Consider the following 11,683-nt stretch of genomic DNA (forward strand, 5'->3'; position numbering starts at 1 on the left):
TTGGATGTTGCCAGCAAATGGAGAGTGTCATCATGTTTCCTAATTTGGTTACCAGCACTTTCTCTTTGCAGAAAGCAGAACCAGATGAGGTTCTGAACCTCATCCACCTCCCAGGCCTCCTCCAAACTCTGGAGAAGTAACTGAAGGGCTCTGCAGCATTTCTGCGGAGCTGCTGAAGTGCAAAGGTTGCTCTCCTCTCCCTGGAGACTCATTTATTTCCATCATGTGTACAGATGAGGCAGAGTCTTTCAGCTTCAGACCAGCAGAGGAAAGCCTGCAGAAAAGAAATGTCAAAAAGTGAAAAGCCTGAGGCCCTCTTCAGATGGGGCTGCACTAGTCCAGAGGCACACAGACAGGCAGCCTGCATTATCAAAGAGTGTCTGGTTGTTTGTCTGGCAGCATGTTTATATGGGCTATGGTCCTGGCTGTGCTCTCTGTGCATCATGAGTACCAACACGGGGATGTGACTGCTGCCACCAGAGATTTCCTGCAAGCAAAGTGGCAGAAGAGGCTTAGGTCCACCTCTTTCTCCTGAGTAAAAGAATCAAAAGATACTCTGGGCTACCTTAGTGCCTTTTAACAGCTCTGCTGGCTTTTTTTTAACCAATACAAGTTTTCTCACAGTAAGCGAGAAGTGTTAATTTATTTTGTTTTCTTGTTCTGCAGAAAATACAGAAAGGTTCCTATTCCAAGCCTAAGTCTTACAGACCTTCAACAGAATACAGGTTTATAGAATCACCCAGGTGCAAAAGACCCTCAAGGCCATCAAATGCAACCATTAACCCGATGCAACTGAGTCTACTGTTAAACTGTGGACCCAAGCACCACATCTACACATCTTTTAAATACCTCCTGAGATGATGGTTCAACCACTTCCTTTGGCAGCCTGTTCCAATACTTTACAAGCCTTTGGTGAAGAAATCTTTCCTAACATAAACCTCCCATGACACAACTTGAGGCCATTTCCTCTTGTCCTATTACTTGTTACTTGGGAGAAGAGATCAACACCTTGCTACAACCTGCTTTCAGGTAGCTATAGAGAGCAACAAGGTCTCCTCTCAGCCTTCTCTTCTCCAGATGAAATAACCTCAGTTCCCTCAACTAGTCCTCATAAGACTTCACCGCCACCATTGTTCCTCTTTGGACATGCTCCAGCACCTCTATGTCTTTCCTGTAGTGAGTGCCCCAAAACTGAAGACAGATTATGAGGTGTGTCTTTAGCAGTACCAGTTACAGGGAGGCAATCACTTCCCTAGTCTGCACTGGGTTTTGCCTGAAATCATGTAACTATTTTTCCTGTCGATCTGCCTTCAAAGTCTGGAGCTAAAACTGGTATTTTGTGAAAGTCAAGAGTTCTTCCTAATCCCTGACTGCAAGACCTAAATTATATCTGTAATGTCCTTAACCAGAAAGGGCTATTTTCCTATCACTATGTGCAAGCCAAGTCAATAAGCTTAATGTGAGCTTCCAGCATAGGATGAGATAGGACTGCAGAAGTAAAAAAGTGGACTTGACAAAAACACCTGTGGCCTGCAGGATGTTTGCATTCATATATGGCCATAAAAAAAAAAATTACAGAGCTATGACCAAATAATAAAAACTATATTTTCTTTCAGTATACTTTCTTTCCTTAAAGTCCTACAGCAAAATTTCTTGCTGTTTGGAGGAAAAAGAACTGATTTCAAAAGAAGGCTGATGGCTTTCCATGCAGTTTAAATCTCTTCTTCTTGTTTAAATCAAGACAAAATAAATATCTGCTTACAACTGTACGTTGTGGCTAATAAACAGCTATAGATCTGTTTGTAACATCCCTATTACTTTCCCACTCAGAAAATAGCATGGAAAATAGTTTATTCTTTTTTTTTTCCCCCAGTAAGCCACATCCCTTCACTAAAACTGCTGACAAGTTGTTTGAGATGATTCTGAAATCAGAGAAGTCATATTTTGTTTTGTTTTTTTTTTTAACAGTCCAGTTTTCATTTTTACTATTTTTTTTAATTCCACTTCTCCCCCATCTCCTTCCCTTCCTCTCTATTTCCCTCCATCTTCCTCCTTTTCTCTCCATCTCCTTCCTTTCCCCCATCTTCCTCTTTTCATCTGCATCTCCATCCTTATCCTCTCCATCTCCCTCCTTTCAGCACCACCTCCCCTTTTCCACCACACCTGCTCCTTTCCCACCCCACATTCTCCCCTTTTCCCCCCAAACTCAGAGCACCTGGGTTCTGTTGGAGGCGTCTGCTGGAGTCTCCTCCCACCTCAGGTGTGACCACTTTACCCTCCCTGCCCACTCCCCTTTTTAATCGGCTCCCAGAGAGGCAGAAGCCCCAAGTTTGCCCAACTGGGCAGAGGGATCCTCCCATCATCACTGGTGAGTGCCCATGGTGTGCACTGGGTGACTGGTGGAGGTGACAAAAAGGCCGGGGGGCCTGGTGGCCCCCCGGTTAAGTCAGGGATAGGCTTGATGATCAATCTAACATCACTTGTGGGTGCTGACTGGGAATTTTTACTCAGGCTGAGCTCTTCTTTGTTTATCTGCTTCTTGCTGCTCACTTGTGATGAGCTTAAGTACTTGGCTGAACTGGAAGTTCCTGGTGGGGTAGTACTGCATTGTCATACTGTTGCCCATTCTTGGTCAGTCCTTTGGTATTCTGAAGGTATCTTCTGTATCTCAATTGCACATTGTGGATGCTTTGCAGATGAATTTATATTTCATTGTGGAGCCTGCTGAGATGCACCCTCAGGATCCTCGTCCCATCTTGACTTCTTCAGCAAACCTTGATACGTGCCTAAAGCACATGTGTGGGTTTCCATTGTTTGGAAATCAGGTTATATGGAAGCCTCATATGAAATTGAAGAGAACATTGATTTTAGTGTGCAGGTGCAGCTAGGACATAAGCATGTGAACCTGCTAATGTGAGCTGCCTGAAGTCTTCTGATAAAGATGTCATCTACCATCCTTTCCCATTTCATCATAGAATCAACCAGGTTGGAAGAGACCTCCAAGATCATTCAGTCCAAATATCCTACCCATTCTGCTTGGAGATACTAGGCCTGTGTGCTGTGGTTTATAGTGAGTTGTCTGCTCTGAAGACAGCAGACCTCAGTCTAGATAGTTACCCCAGATAGTTCCATCAAGATGCTCATGTGAGAGAGGTTTGTGTGTAAATAGGAAGAAATTAGAAGTAAATTTAACAGGAGCTAAGCAATGATGGGAATATAGTCTTAGCTATGTCACTCAGGCGCTTCTAAGCTTAAAAGAAGAGAAATAGGAAACCACAGAATCACAAAGCTTTAGAAGTTGGAAGGAACATCCAGAGATCATCAAGTCCAACCTCCCTGCCAAGGCAGGATCCCCTAGGGTAGTTTGCACAGGAATGCATCCAGATGGGTTTTGAAAATCTCCAGAGGAGGAGACTCCACAACCTTTCTGAGCAGCCAGTTCCAGTGCTCCATCACCCTCACTGTAAAGTTTTTCCTCGTGTTGAGGTGAAATCTTCTGTGTTCCCGTTTGTAGCTGTTGCTCCTTGTCTCATTGTTGCTGACCACCAAAGAGAGATTGGCCCCATCCACTTGACACCCACCCCTCAGATATTTGTACATGTTGATGAGATCTCCTCTCAGTCTTCTCCAGACTTAACAGTGCCAGGGCTCTCAATCTCTCTTCACAGAGGAGATGGTCAAGTCCCCAAATCATGCTTGTGGCTCTCTGCTGGGCTCTCTCTTGAACTGGGGAGCCCTAAACTGGACATAGTGCTCCAGGTGTGGTCTCAGTAGGGGAGAGAAGAGAGGGAAATACTATTGCATGTCAGGAGATTCTTTCTCTACAAAAAGGGGATTTGCAAAGCTGAAGCCCTTTTCTCCACAGAGGGACAAATAAAAGAATGGGAGGCAACAGCTGCAAGCTGTAAGAGGGAAATAGGCACGATGAGAAAGGTTTTCACCACTGGAGCAGAAGCCCTAATAATCCCACCTTGAGGGTTTGCAGTGGTGTCCTGGATATCAAGCTCTGGACATTGCAGCTGAGCTTGGGGGTTAGCTCTGCTTTGGGGAGGGTAGTGGGCTAGAGGATCTCCAGAGGTCCCTTCCAAACAAATTTTGCTAAGAATTTATAGGAATAAAGTTGTAGAATGAACTGACCTAGTAATTTTAAAATTCACTAATGCTAAAAAGTTTGGGATATTGTAAATTCTATTTCAAGGAGGTTTTTCTTTATTCCTCAGTCCTGCCTCTGGTTTCTCTATTAAATTTAACTTCCAAGTCTTGAAAACCACATGTTAATTTTTATTATCCTGTAGCACAATTTCTAATGAGATGTAGGCAGATAATGGGAAAGAAACCACCATGCTCTGTTCACCTTGTCTAACTGCTGTATTAATACTCGGAGAGGTAGAAGTTCCCATCAAATTTCCAGAGCAAAGTCTGATGATAAAACTAACAGTCAGGCAACAGCTTGTTTTAATGTGGTCCACTGAAGTCGGTGGGGCTTTTGCCCCACACAGGGGGCCTGGAGCAGACTCAGCTTCAAAATGTAGTGTTTATCCCTCTCCCACCACGTCTGTATTAGTGGAAGCTGTGGGCATTATCTCAAGCCTTTTGTCTTCAGATTTTCCTTTGTTCTGGGATGTCTCCGTTTATCCCATATCTAGGGCAGCTGTTAGAGGTCATCACCTGATGATTCCTCTCCAGGTAAGGAGGGTGTTTGGGGAAAAGGGGAGGAGATGCACAGGTTGAAATTAAAATAGTTTTAACGAAACAAAGCTAACGTTAATGCTAATCTAAAGAACACAAAAAATATGCAAAGCTATAGCCATCTCAGTGAAATTATGGGGGCCGTAATAAACGTCAAAGGGAGCTGGAGGGCTGGGGAGGAGCCGAATTCCTTCCTTTATTATAAGCATTATACTTATGGTCCGGGATACACCTGTGAGCCAGCTCGGGGCAGCTGCCCTGGCTTTTGCCGCTCCCAGATTAAGCTCCTGGCTAACTGGAAACTGCCATGTTTGGTCTGAGATTACATCCCAGCAAAACCAGAAGACAGGAGGTGTTTTTTAAGCAGGTACCCACCCTCTTGGAGAGGCGTGTGCCTCTTGCAAGCTTGCCTTTCACATCGCTTTACCGTGAGAAAACGGCGAACGCTCCAATGAACGCGCTGGGACAGCTGAAAGGCAGCTTCCCAAAGCACTCGATGGGGTAGCACAACCCCCCTCGCTGCCCAGCAGTGCCCCGAATGAGTTCCCTCGGCTCCCTTGCTGGGCGCACGCTGCCCGCACCTGGCGCAGCTCGGTGCCCCGCGGGCGCGGGGCCGCCCGGGGAGCCGCAGCGGGGCGCGGTTGCGCGCAGAACGGCGGCTCGGCGCTGCCCGCGCCCGCCCCCTCCCAGGGGGACGCCTGTGAGTTCTTTTTTGTTGCATTGCTATGGGAACGGACCAAAGCAAAGGGTAAATACACGGACAATAGCAAAAGACAATTTTGATTTTCATCCTCGCTTAAATGTCACAGGTTCGCCAGCGCGCCGCTGCCGTAACCGGAGCCCGCATCTGCGGCGCGATGTGGCGAGCCGGCCTCCGCAGCCCCGGCAGTACAAGCCGCTCATTATTGCCAAGTGGGATCAGAGCACGTAGGTCTGTAGAGACACTGCGGTGCATTGTAAGAGGCCTCTCTTCAGGGACAGGCATGAAAGCCTCCTTTTTCCACCCTCATTGAAAAAGAGCAGCTGTATTCTTCTACCGCGGACAACGCCGAAGACTGCCTGTCTCTGCCACACAGAGGCTCTCTGGCTCAGCCGTGAAAGAGCGAACTTCATTCTGGAGTCTGGACAGGATTTCCCTGGGCAGGCTGATGTTTTTGTGAGAGCTGTGCTTGCTCCTGTCCACATAGCTCAGGAGAACTGCTGGGAAAGGTTTCTGAGTCTGTGTATTGTTTGCTGACACCAAAGGTGTCTAACGAGCATTTTGCAGCTCTAAGAGAGCTTTACAATAGAAGACTGAGCAAATACCTTTGACCTTAAATGATGACTATAGCCATTGCTTGTTAAATAGGAGAGCTAGGTCACCTTCAAGTGCCAGCACTCCCTAATTTTGTAGCTGTGGACCAGTCTAGTTTTCCCTCTTCAAATCCTCACAAAGTGCATGATCAGTGATATAAATAAACAGGCTTGCAATGGTTATTTTATAGGTGCATGACCAGCCCAGCTTCTCATTAATTGCTGTGTGTTACAGATGTGAACAGGGTGCTCTAAACTGTTTACCAGCTGGTTCTTGGAAAAGAGACTTCCTGGATGACTTTCCTGTTGAGATATGCTGCCCCTCCTTGTAAATCCCTTGGAGGTTCCTGCTTCCCAGCAAGAGCAAGCTCCCCATTCACACACGGGATCGTTCCTAGAATTGCTACTGGAGCTGCTAGATCTGTCTGGGCGAGTGGAAGATATTGATTGCTCTGAGCAATTTCCTGGGACAAGCCTGCTCATGACACATGCAGCATGTACAAGTGTGAGCCACACTGCCAGTGACAGAGCAAACCCCAGAAACATGTGAACTGCTTTGCTGCATCTGGAGTTCAGGGGCAACCTTTCTTGAAAGAAGAGATTGGCTCTGAGTCAGGCTGCGAGTCAGCATGTGGATGGATTTCTGTTAATTGCAGCAGTCAATCCTAGGCACTGCCCTACTTGGAAACCTGCGTGTGAACAGTTTTTAAAACTCACAGACAAAAATCTCTTCATAGGGAGGCTGAATCTTCTGGTTAGATTTGGGAAGGGGGAGATATAGGATGGGAGCCAGCAGGGCTGCTTTCAGCACAGATTTGCTTCTGATGATTTCCAGCATTACAGTGCTGTTTCACAGGTATTCTTGCTGCTTATTACACATTTCACATGCATCTCAAGATAAAAATGTTAGGAGATCACCCAGGAGGTTTGTTTGCAGTTAACATTAGCAAGAACAGCCTTAATCAGAAATCTTTATGGTAGGCTGCTTCATGTTTTGTGTGTGTGGTGTTTTTGTGAGGGTGGTTTTCTTTTTTTGAGGGTTGGTTTGTTTTCCATGAAATGTTACAGTATTTTTGATGAATTTGAAAAATAAAATTAAATCATATCATCTAGCATTTCTCTTCCTGGTTATACACAAGGCACCAGGTGAAAGGCAGCTGTTTCATAGCACTTTAATCCACTTTTAAGGTGCTCACATCTTAACTGCATATACTGAATGAGTGAAATAGCTGAATTTAGCAGGGGCAGACTGATGTTCCCTTAGCCCTTGGGGAATCTCCATCTATTTGTGTATGTGCCCTGACTGCAAGCTCTTTACACATTTAGATCTCTCATATGAAATATCCCTCACCCTTTCACTCAAACAAGTCACTGCATTTAGAGTGTACATCTGTAGATTAAACCTTGATTTCCTGGGAAAAGAATCTGTGTATGTACCTCAGATGGACTTTGGCAAGTAACAGAAATCTTTCAAGTGAGGAACTAGTTGAGCAAAATCCCTTTCTGGCATAAATTGATCTCTCTGGATGTCAGTAGAACTGGGTCTTCCTGCAAGCAAGGATATCTGCAATGCTCCTCTGAACACTCATTTAGCAAATGGAAAAAAGTCTTCCTTAAAAGTTCTGCTCACCCTTCAGCATCTTACTTTACTTTTCAGGGACTTTAGCAGCATGAAAACCTGAAACTGGTGGAAGCAGAACACACTTAATCTGGGTGGACTTTATCACATCCCCTATCTTTAGGGAGTTATACTAACCACCCTTTCACATTTTGCTGGCCTCTAAGACAGCAGGATCAAATTTAATAAAACAGAAGTCATATCCCCTGGTTTTACTTGGTTTAGGTGTCTGGGAGATATTTGACTATCATAGACACACTCTGCAGTATTTCTCTTAGCCCAGTCATTGCCATATCAACATCAGATTGTCTCACTTGCACAATTGTTCTTGTAGAGTCTATCATCTTCCATCTGTTTCCATTTAAACATCCTTCATTCCTCTAATTTCTCCAGAAGGGATAATTTGAATGATTACTCAATATAGACATATAGATCTACCAGTTAGCCTTACCAATTCTTTATTCCTTGTTTCTAGGTGTTTTTTTTCTCCTCCAAATGTTTCCATCCCAATGAAATGCCATGCTTTTTCAGCGCCGTGTGCTGTGTCTATCTGGAATCTTCTTTGTGTGCCTTTAAGAATGCAGGGTTGCAAGGACACTCTTACTGCTAGGTTTGGAAAGGGCTTTTAGTTTTTAACTTACTCATTTTGTTTGCATCAGACAAGAATTTTGGGCTGTTCTGCCACAGCAAGCTAGAACAGAATAGTTCCTCCAGTAGTCTGCTAGTTTGTTTCCAAAAGTTTGGCTCTGCCTGTACAAATAATTTTGCTGGCATCCCTCTACCTTTGCTCGTTTTCAGATGGACTTGATGTCTCTTTCTCTCAGTATGAGGGCTTTTGAATGCCTGCCATTGCAAGGGTTTGTTATTGTTTGTTGTTGTTGTTGCTACTTTTGCCTTTCATCTAGTTGCAGCACCCTCACAAACCTCTGAAATGTTGGGCTTCCCCAAATCCTGGCAACTGCCTCTCTGTGTTTCCTGTTCTAGTGAGTTGTGACTTGGTAAATGGCAATTTCACAGATTTGTTTTGTCACTTTTGATGTTTGCAACTCTAGGGTATACTATCAACTAACAGGAAACTTCTGTGACAGACTGAAATCACTATCCTCTCAGAATTTGTCACAGATAATGGACAAATGTGCTTTTACATGGATCCCTTCCTTTGCCTGCTCCCAAAGGCTTTACTCAGTGTGTATATATAACAAAGCATCCCTTTCAGAGGACAGAACTGATACCAGTTGCCATCAGTTCTAGTCTTCAGTTACTAAAAATGTGCTACCACATATATATGTGTATACAGCAATGAAATACATAGATACACACACAGAGATTAAGAAAAAAAAAAAAACAACAAATCTCATCTCTTATGTTGCAGTAGCCTGTCTTTTCCCCTTTAACAGTTCCCTCCACCACCTTCAAACTTTGGTGACTGCAGAAGGATGAGACATTTCAGGAGTATTTGGAAAAGGTTTTTGTGCATAGCCCAGTTAGGGTTGTTCTCCTCTCACTGGAATTTTCATCATCTCAGTATTTGTTAGCAGGGTCAGTCACATCTGATGCACAGACTGACTATTGCCTAGCATTTCATCCAAGCTGAGGTGATCTACAGCTGCTTTGCCACTGACATCTGCTACACTACACTGTTTGCTTCATTCCTCTCAAGCCCATTAATAAAACGCCAACCAGGTCTTAAGAGCCCCAAAGCACAGGAGTTTGACTGTCTATGCCACTAAATTCTGCATTCGATTCATTAGGATGGACGTGGTGGCACTGAAAGCCTGCCCCTGGTGGTCCTGCCACTCCTGACTTAAGCTCTGCTCTTCTCTCAGCCTCTTCTGCAGACATCACTGCTTTTCATCAGCACAGCCAACTGTCAGTCCAGCACAGCTCCTGGTGTCCTCACTGCAGCTGCCTCTGCTTTTATTATTAAAACAACTGAAGATTTAACACTCAGCCTGCTGATTTCAGAGGGTGCAGGATGTTGCCCTAACCATTTGATTGTTTACTTCTTGTCATATTTTTTTTTTAACAAAGATGTTTGCTTTTCAAATGAAGATGGTTGGATAAACCATGGCAACTCCAGTGTCTGTGTAACCAGTAAACACTTAATATGTGAGTGGGTGGTTTGGAAAGCCTTGAATACATTATTAAATTTGGTTGTTGTTTTTTTTTTCTTTCAGCTCCCTGAGGTGTGTTATTTTTTCATATTTAAAAAGTTATCCCATCTTGAAGACAACTGTTTTGTGTTATTAAAAGGGCAGCTTAAATGCATTTAGCAAATGCAGGTCTCATTCCTTTTGTGTCTCAGTCTTTTTTATTCCAATTGAAGAAAAAGCTCATTGGTGCCTATGATTGACTTCCTGTAGCCACAATGTTTCTCTAACCATTTTCTGAAGGCCTGGGTGCTTTGTATAATTAATGGAAGAACTCCAAATTTCCTGATCTTTAAAAGGTTTTATGTTTTATATTGCATCAGCAAAACTGAGGATTTGGACTGTGGCCTCAGCTGTAGACAGAAAAAGCTGCTGCATGCTGCTTCTGGTGCAGGTAAAGGGCACAGAAGGCAAATAAAGGACCATCCTTGCACTAACTTCTACAGTCCCTGTGGGATGCAAACATGGCTTGTCAGCCTGAATGGAGCCCTGTGACTTTTGGCAGTGACAATCCAGGAGACTGAATTTCCACAGAGTCTGTTGAATTGAGTAGATGTTCCAAACAGGTGGAAATTCTACAGAAGCAAGTGTGGTATGAACACTTTGGGGATCAAACATGCTTATGCAGAGCTGGAGAAATTGATAATAAAAGCAGTGCAGCAAAATGAGCTTTGAGACTACAATAGAGCTGTGCTTACCTAAGAATAGAAACATGTCATTTGCTTGTGAATCGACACCTTTCCTGTTCTGTTTTTCTGTTACCTAGGTTTCACTAGAATCACAGGAACAGAGAATGGTTTGCCATCAGCTAATCCACCCCTACCCTGTAATAATCTTTCACTAGATTAAGTTGCTCAAAACTCCATGCAACCTGACTTGGAACACCTCCAGCGATGGAGTATTGGTGACTTCTTTGGGCAACCTGTTGCAATGTCTTAACAGCGAAAAAATTCTTCCTTATGTCCAATCTAAGCCTACTCCCTTTCAGTTTAAAACCATTGCTTCTTGTTGTGTTGCTACAGGCCTTGGTAAAAAGTCCCTCTCTGTCTTTCTTCTAAGACCTGTGCTGGTTTGAGGCTAATGGGACTATTTTACTGAGAGAAATTAAACCCTTGGTTATGAGGAGAAAAATAACAGTGACCTATATCACTCATTCTTCTGCTGAGAGAGAAGCGAGTAGTCAAAATATAACGGGGGAAGTATAGGCTGGGTGTTAGGAGGAAGTTCTCCACAGAGAGAGTGATTTGCCATTGGAATGGGCTGCCAGGGAGGTGGTGGAGTCACCGTCCCTGGAGGTGTTCAAGAAAAGCCTGGATGAGGCACTTAGTGCCATGGCTTAGTTGACTGGGTAGAGCTGGGGGATAGGTTGGACTGGATGATCTCAGAGGTCTCTTCCAACCTGGTTGATTCTATGATTCATTCTATAAGGCACTCACTTCTCACACACTTCTCAGTTGTTCTTCTTTCTGTTGGTCTGAGCAGTTGCATCTGCCTTAATGCTTTAATCCAACCTAACCTTTTTCCTCTAATCTCCTTGTCAACTTTTCTTGACATCTCACCTCAAATCTCTGCAGATTTATCATGTGAGATATATGGGGCTTGATCTGGTTATTTCTGAGGAGAGAGAAAGAGGGAGAAGGGAGGAGGAGTCTTGGGTTAGGTGCCTCCTGAGCGATCTGACTGTTTTGGGAGGGATTTTGTGTTTCTGTATTACTTTTAACTTGTATATAACTGTAAATACCTGTGTATATTGTGTATATACATGCTTGTAAATGCTGCTAAGCTGTAAATATAGCTTACTTAACTTCCAGCCCACTGAATCCAGTCTGGTAAATTTGTGGGGTGGGGAGGTAACACCCAAACCATCATAAGCCCTGTATATATATTAAAAAGCCACAATAAGGTCTCCTCTGGAGCCTTCTCTTCTCCAGAG

General features: G+C 44.1%; 1 long non-coding RNA gene across 1 annotated transcript; it reads left to right on the plus strand.

Moving 5' to 3' along the window:
- Positions 1-4,136: 4,136 nt before the first annotated feature.
- Positions 4,137-6,168, plus strand: LOC135181226 (uncharacterized). The gene is made up of 2 exons (XR_010304778.1): positions 4,137-4,686; positions 5,499-6,168. It is a non-coding gene; the product is annotated as an uncharacterized LOC135181226 (long non-coding RNA).
- The last annotated feature ends 5,515 nt before the right edge of the window (positions 6,169-11,683 follow it).

The sequence above is a fragment of the Pogoniulus pusillus genome, chromosome 14 (genome assembly GCF_015220805.1).
Source record: "Pogoniulus pusillus isolate bPogPus1 chromosome 14, bPogPus1.pri, whole genome shotgun sequence".
NCBI classification, from domain to species: domain Eukaryota; kingdom Metazoa; phylum Chordata; class Aves; order Piciformes; family Lybiidae; genus Pogoniulus; species Pogoniulus pusillus.